The 8,007-nt window shown below is 34.9% G+C and overlaps 1 long non-coding RNA gene across 1 annotated transcript; it reads left to right on the top strand.

The window, feature by feature from the left end:
• Window positions 1–7,592: 7,592 nt before the first annotated feature.
• LOC108365310 (uncharacterized) lies at window positions 7,593–7,826 on the top strand. The gene is made up of 2 exons (XR_001847907.1): window positions 7,593–7,683; window positions 7,746–7,826. It is a non-coding gene; the product is annotated as an uncharacterized LOC108365310 (long non-coding RNA).
• The last annotated feature ends 181 nt before the right edge of the window (window positions 7,827–8,007 follow it).

Raw genomic sequence — 8,007 nt, 5'->3', positions numbered from 1 at the left:
CCATGATCGAGTGATTGATTTGTGGGCTCTTCATCCACAAATATGGTGTGCATAAATACCAATGGTTCTATTTTTAACCATTTTCAAGAGTATTCGTTTCGATAATTCCGGAACTTGAGAAACCAGAAGACAATTCGAAAAGGTAGCTCCGATCTCGTAAATATTTACTTTCATAATTTTGAAATTGAGAAAAAACTATCGCCTGTCCTTTCGCCAATACATCCCGTCTAAGCCAACCACAAAACCGGTCCACAAAGTTCGAAAAGCCGGTTTATAACCAAAATACTAGGAAGGAAGAAACTTGACAGGCTTGCTAAGTCATTATTTCGTGTATTTTGGTGATTTTTCCAACAGTTTTTTCTGTTTAAATAAAAAAACTTATCAAATTTTATTAATTATATTATTATATTAATTATTATAATTATAATTATGTTATATATATAATAATTATATATATATATATAATATATAATATAATTATTTGTTTTTGTTATTTTTCGGCCTTATAACAATTATATTCAACAATTTATATTGAGCTCGAGGCCGTTTTTTAAATGAAAATTTATTATGGAAAAGCAACAATAATTTAAAAAAATAGTAGAAGTGATAGCTAGTTCGGAAATCACCACATTTCCTCATCAGACTTCTTTCAATAGGATTCGAACCGACGATCCCACTGACTCAGCCAGTTGCCTATGCACCGTGCTAAGTACGCCTTGTAAATTATCGTTTGCTTTTTTCCACTATTTTCATTTTTGTTATGCCAACACAATCAAGCGCAGCTATTCCGCTGCAATTCACTTGATCATGTGGTTGTTGGTATTGTTGGTTTTTGCTAATAATTCTATTTTTAGAATGCTTAACTTTTAGGTGTGCTCGTCCTTAAGTTATTTGTTTTTGTTATTTTTCGGCCTTATAACAATTATATTCAACAATTTATATTGAGCTCGAGGCCGTTTTTTAAATGAAAATTTATTGTGGAAAAGCAACAATAATTTGAAAAAATAAATTTTCATTTAAAAAACGGCCTCGTGCTCAATATAAATTGTTGAATATATAATATAATTATAATTATATTAAATAATCAGTGGCGGACCCAGGTAGGGGAAATTGGAGAAATTTTCCCCCCCAAGACTGTGTAACATGTATTTTCATAATATTCAACTTAATATCGTGAAATATTATTACAAGTATATATAACAGGTTTGTCCCACAAGCTACTTGTAGAAAAACTCGAGCAAAGTTCAAACTGTGAGATTATATCAAAGAAACTCGAAAACTTACTTGCGGAGCGCATATATGTAACTCCAAGTGACTTCGAGAAGCTTGGGGAACAAACCTAATGAATGGATGCTTTTGAAAATTTTAATTCATGGAAAAGGTGTGTCAACTTTCACTTGAGTTTGAAATTTTAGCTCGAAGTATTATGTTATTTAAGTAGGCCTATCAGTTTTTCGAATTCACTGAATTTTCATAATTTTGAAATTATGTACTTAATTTTTAATTTTTATTTTTTTTGTTATATTTTCGAATTTGTATTATTTTACACAGTGGAAAGTCACAGCAAGTTTGAATATTTTCACAGGTTCAGAAAACAACGAAAATTCCAAAATTTTGAATTTGATAATATTATTAAATTTCTTGATATTTCTTATTTTTCGGATAATTTCCAAAATTTCAAAAACACTCGAAATCCGGGAGATTGTAGATATTTTGGTAAAATGAGAATATTTTGAAGTGTACAAAATTATTGACATTTTAGAAATTTTANTTTTTTTTGTTATATTTTCGAATTTGTATTATTTTACACAGTGGAAAGTCACAGCAAGTTTGAATATTTTCACAGGTTCAGAAAACAACGAAAATTCCAAAATTTTGAATTTGATAATATTATTAAATTTCTTGATATTTCTTATTTTTCGGATAATTTCCAAAATTTCAAAAACACTCGAAATCCGGGAGATTGTAGATATTTTGGTAAAATGAGAATATTTTGAAATGTACAAAATTATTGACATTTTAGAAATTTTAATATTTTCCAAAATTTTGAGAATTTTATTTATCCTAAAATCCATCCTAAAATGTAAAAATGTGAAACAACCCAAATTGGCGAAAAATTCTTATGTTCATGTACTTGTGTGTAAAAAATAGAAAATTCTTAGAATTCTAACAGATATTAACATTTTTGGAAAATTTCAAAATTGTTCCACTTTTCCAAAATTTTGTATTGATATAACAAAATTTGAGAATTTGAAAACATCAACGTCCAAAAAATTTTGGAACCTTCAAGAATTACGAAAATTTTTTTAATTTTCAAAAACGATGGAATATGAAAATGTTTTCAACATTCGAAAACTTTTAATTTCGTTTGATCAATTTTGTATATTCGACCCTTTTTTTTATTCGTTAGAATTCCTACAATTCGCAAAATTTCTAGAAATCTAGTATTCATCATTATATTGAATTATTGGGATTTACTAAAATTTCTCAAATTCACAAAGTTTTGAAAGTTTAGAAAATTTTGAAATTCCACTCAAGTTATTAAAAAGGGGAAACTTCAAGAAATCAAAAACTATCAAAACTCTAAAAATTTTAAATTGCGGTGATTTTTAAATTTATATACACGATATATGTTGAAAAATTTCCCCCCTTCCCCCCAAGAATTGCTGCTGTGTCCGCTCCTGAAATAATTAATATTATAATATGATCAATTTTTCCTGCACCCCTAAACACAAATACACCCCCTGCTTTAAGGGTGCACGCGATCAATTCGGCATAGGGCTCATTCGAAAGGGCACGGTTTAGCCTTTAATTTCTGATATATGCAAAATTTGTACCACGTCAGGGTTCAGCTCTATAATTTTTCGAAAATGGCCAAAAACGCTGTTTTTAGGGGTTTCAACCCCTTTTTTCTCGAAAACGTGACGTGATGGGACATTTTTGACCCCGGATTCGTGTTCAGCACGAAAAATCCGTTCAGAAACACCAGGTCCCGTCTTATTCGCAGAAAAAAAGTTGAAATTTGTAGACCAGTGTTATTAATAATTATTATATATGTAGTCAACCGGGTGACAAATACTACAACAAAGGGTTACAAATGAATTTTCAGGTAAACCTGTATGGACAGGTATGAGCCAAAAACTTGAGAAATGGCTTAAAGTTATCTTAATAACTCAAACGGAGGGTGAAACCAGCAAAGGCTTACGTGGCCAAAATGGGACAAAAAGTGGCCGAAGGATCTCCTCATGCTGAAGACAGGGGAGCTATGGATCTGCTAACAGGCCATGTTGCCATCGGAAGGCGCGAAGATAGGGTAGAGGTCCCCATAATGACTTCCACAGAAGCTGCAGAAATTAAGAAGAGCCAGAAACCTTGCGGCACCTGTTATGCGAATGCCCCGCACTTTGTTGAAGAAGACGAACGTTATTTACAAGTTCAGGAATATTTGAAGACCTAACCGACATAGCTGAGGTAGGCATACGGCCACTTCTGGGTTTCGCGAAATCCACACGATGGTTTGACAAGGAGGGTTCTAGAGATCCGTGGGGTAACACAACGGGCCCACAACACAAGAGTCATGTATTCTAGTGTGGTCGCTGGCAGCTGATATGTAAAAAATCCCGTTTTGCGACAGAAAATCCCATTCGCCCTTTTTAGTCATAAAATCCCGAAAAAAGGGCGAAATCCCTCAAACTGGCAACACTGGTTTGACGTAGCAACATATAAAATTTACTGTTGGTAGAGATAAGGTGCCCACACTCAGCGACGTTTATGTATGCCGTATCTGTTTTTGCGTAGCAACCTACAAAATTTACTGTTGATAGAGAGAGAGAAAAGCACGCGCATCCGTCGGACGTACATGGTGGTGAGTTTTCATTTACATGGCGCTCTCATAAGTTTGATCGTGTCAACTGTCACGTTAGCGTACGTGGGTATGGCTGACACGAACAAACTTATGAAAGCGCCATGTCAAGAATGATAGAATACAAGATTGCGCCAATGAGAGAGAATTTTTGAGCGTAATTTTTGCGTGACGTCATCTTGGAGCAATTGCGAGAGAGAAATGCCAAAACGCATATAAAAATATGTAAACAATGCAGAAAAATGTGTTAATTTTAATATTACATGGCCCAATTTTGCAGGAATCAATAAATATAAAAAGATTGATTAATGAGGAACACGTAGCAATAATTTTGGACATGTAGCCCTTTAGGTAAGTACGATTTTTAGCACATGAAAAAATTGATGTATTAACAGTGTTTGCAATTTCATGTAGACCAAAAGGAAGGTGTGCAGCAAAGTGAGTTTTTGGACTCGACCTAAAGCATACATTGTAAAAAGCCATGCAGAGTGGATATTTATATTTGTGGACGGTAGCCAACCACCATAAACTCCACAGCTGTTCACTCCACAGCTTTGATTTGACGACTTTAGTACCATCTCCTAGAGGATGCATGAGTGTGGCTTCTTTGGAAACAAATATTCTATCTAAGTAAAACATAATTTAGCTGAACTTTTAAACGTATAATAATTTGGGCACTGTTTTGTATTAGGTACGTAACAGCGCGGTAAGATGCCGCTTGAATTAACGCCTGGCGACCTTATCCACTGGTGCATTACCTCATACCAGCACTAAAAAGAATCAGGTACTAACAAAAATAAGTAGGTAGTGATGAAGTTCATGTATCTATTTACATAGCTCGATTTGGTGTTTAATGCATCTCCTCGCCGGCAGAACTGCTTCCACTTTTTCGACCGATTTGCGTCCGTAGGAGACGAAAAAAAAACGTATATCGCACGCTTTCCTTTTGTTTTCACTATAACACTTTGTCGCGGCACACTTCATTTTGCTTTGTAATGTCTCAATAATTTTTTAAAACCACGCAGAAATATCAACGCACAAATGCTAATATTGTTATTTGGTTTTTTCGTATGCTCACAATCGACAATTGCACCAAGATGACGTCACGCACACAGCTGATTCTGTCAAAATCCAAAGAGCGGATTAGCGGTACCGCGATTGGCGCAATCTCTATTTCTCTCAATCGTGGCGCCATGTGAATGAAAATTCACCACCGTGTACGTGCGACGGATACGCGTACTTCCCTCTCTCTCTATCAACAGTAAATTTTATATGTTGCTACGTCAAACAGACACTTAGTATAGAGCAATGGTCGGCACGCCATAGTACAATTGTACAAGCTCTCATCACACGCATTTGTTACGCTCTTTCNATATTTATATTTGTGGACGGTAGCCAACCACCATAAACTCCACAGCTGTTCACTCCACAGCTTTGATTTGACGACTTTAGTACCATCTCCTAGAGGATGCATGAGTGTGGCTTCTTTGGAAACAAATATTCTATCTAAGTAAAACATAATTTAGCTGAACTTTTAAACGTATAATAATTTGGGCACTGTTTTGTATTAGGTACGTAACAGCGCGGTAAGATGCCGCTTGAATTAACGCCTGGCGACCTTATCCACTGGTGCATTACCTCATACCAGCACTAAAAAGAATCAGGTACTAACAAAAATAAGTAGGTAGTGATGAAGTTCATGTATCTATTTACATAGCTCGATTTGGTGTTTAATGCATCTCCTCGCCGGCAGAACTGCTTCCACTTTTTCGACCGATTTGCGTCCGTAGGAGACGAAAAAAAAACGTATATCGCACGCTTTCCTTTTGTTTTCACTATAACACTTTGTCGCGGCACACTTCATTTTGCTTTGTAATGTCTCAATAATTTTTTAAAACCACGCAGAAATATCAACGCACAAATGCTAATATTGTTATTTGGTTTTTTCGTATGCTCACAATCGACAATTGCACCAAGATGACGTCACGCACACAGCTGATTCTGTCAAAATCCAAAGAGCGGATTAGCGGTACCGCGATTGGCGCAATCTCTATTTCTCTCAATCGTGGCGCCATGTGAATGAAAATTCACCACCGTGTACGTGCGACGGATACGCGTACTTCCCTCTCTCTCTATCAACAGTAAATTTTATATGTTGCTACGTCAAACAGACACTTAGTATAGAGCAATGGTCGGCACGCCATAGTACAATTGTACAAGCTCTCATCACACGCATTTGTTACGCTCTTTCGTTTAATCGTCGCTGAGCAAGCAACGAATCAACATCGTGTTTGGCTGTTGCGCTTTGTTTCTTGAATGCAAAAATGCCTTGCGAGAAATATTACATGCTTGAAAACGCTTTTGGTGACATGCAATGCCTTTTGTGTTACAGGTCATTTAAATAATAAAGAATATGCTATTCAAAGACATTTTGATTCTTTTCATAAGGTAATATTTTGATGAAGAAGAAATACAACGACTTTTTATTGAAAAAAAGTTAATTTTTTTTCCAAGGAATTAAAGGGTGGTTGTTAAAGGCAATATGTATGCGATTAAAAGACATTTTTAATCATTCATAATGATATGGAAAATTTTGATGAACATGAATTTCAATTTTTTTATTTAAATTTTCAATATTTGGCGTTGATGAATCCAAATGAATTTTTAAATTTTTTATTTGAGTTTCACTTCAATATTTTCATGACTCAAAAAACTATAAACTCGAGAAAACCAGTTTTAAAGGTTTGGAATTAAATATACTCCCGAGGGAAAAATTAATACATATTCAGCTTTGTCATGAGTTTCATTTTCTCCAAGCCGGTTCACTTTTCACTTTTGTTTCCGTGAATTTACTATGCGCGGATGAACATTTTTCGGGTGAATTTTTTTTCGGGCGAAAGTCAGGATAAGGTTGATTTTGTTCTAGTGAGCTACTAGTAATTCATAAAATTTTTACACATCATAAGAAAGAGCTAATGTACATTCTTGCATACTTAACCCGATTTTTACTTTATTGGGATTATGATACTTTTATAGTAAATGAGCGATGCACATATATTTACATATGTATGTGTTAAATATACGTATTTATGTGTTTTTATTGAAGACCGATAAGTTAATAATTTTGTTTCACTTCTCGTAATTTCCTACTGGGTTGCTCATGCGAAGCAGTTCTCTTGTGCTTACCAACACAAACACAGTTTAACTTTTGCCGACCACTGGTATAGAGAGAAGCACGCGTAAACTTCCAACCTCAGTATATCCAGTAAAAAAACTGTGGTGAAGTCCTTTATGGGGATAAAGTTTCCAGAGGTGAAATTTTAGGTAGCACACAATTTCTTACACGCATGGTTGCTTTTCAGCACTCATGAAAGAAACTTAAGAAATATTTGAAAAAAAAGTTCATATAGTACATTAATTTTGAAAGAAATACCATATAATGTATGTACTCTGGTTAATAATATCAAAAAATGTATTAGAACCACCGTTTAATGTTATATTTGATACAAATTAATATTGCTGCCCCGAACGCTCTGCGCCTTGCCACTGAATAATAGATTTACTTAAAATTACATCCCTGGTCCTTGTTCTTTCTGTATCGCATCGTGGTGAATTCACATTTCTCAGAAATTTGACAACAAAACAAAACAGAGCGAGTATTTTATTTGCTAATTTTTGCATTTTCTATTGTTTAATGTAAATTTGTCTTTTTAGGATATGTCGAGCAACAAAGAAGGCGCAGTTGGGAAATTGAGTAATTAGTAATGAATAGCAGGCATATTTGGAAAATTATGCCGATAAGCAGGATGGAATTTGGGAAAGTAAGTGCATGGTTGCAGCATATCTATGTATAAAGTATTTAATTTAATTTAATTGTTTATAGAAATGTTATAAATCGAGTGGCTCATTTACGATGTGCTCCAAACATTTGGCGAACTTTTTTTCGCCTTTTCAACGTGCTAAGTAACAAGTTAAGATGACTGCCATCACGGCCGGTAAGAAACCGCAAGCAAAGGGCAGACAACCTTCCAGGAAGCTGCCTCCTGTCCTCGAGCCGAAGCTGCAGTTCAGCAAGAGCAGGTCAGCAAATTGCCACCCTGATCAAACGTAAACTAAAGCGCTCTGCTGTGATTGCACTCCGTAAA

This window comes from Rhagoletis zephyria, unplaced genomic scaffold (assembly GCF_001687245.7).
Source record: "Rhagoletis zephyria isolate East Lansing unplaced genomic scaffold, Rhagoletis_zephyria_1.1 Rzeph_scaffold_01833, whole genome shotgun sequence".
In the NCBI taxonomy this organism is placed as follows: Eukaryota; Metazoa; Arthropoda; class Insecta; order Diptera; family Tephritidae; genus Rhagoletis; species Rhagoletis zephyria.
The sequence above is the reverse complement of the archived record's forward strand: the minus strand, read 5'-3'. Positions and strand labels throughout refer to the sequence as shown.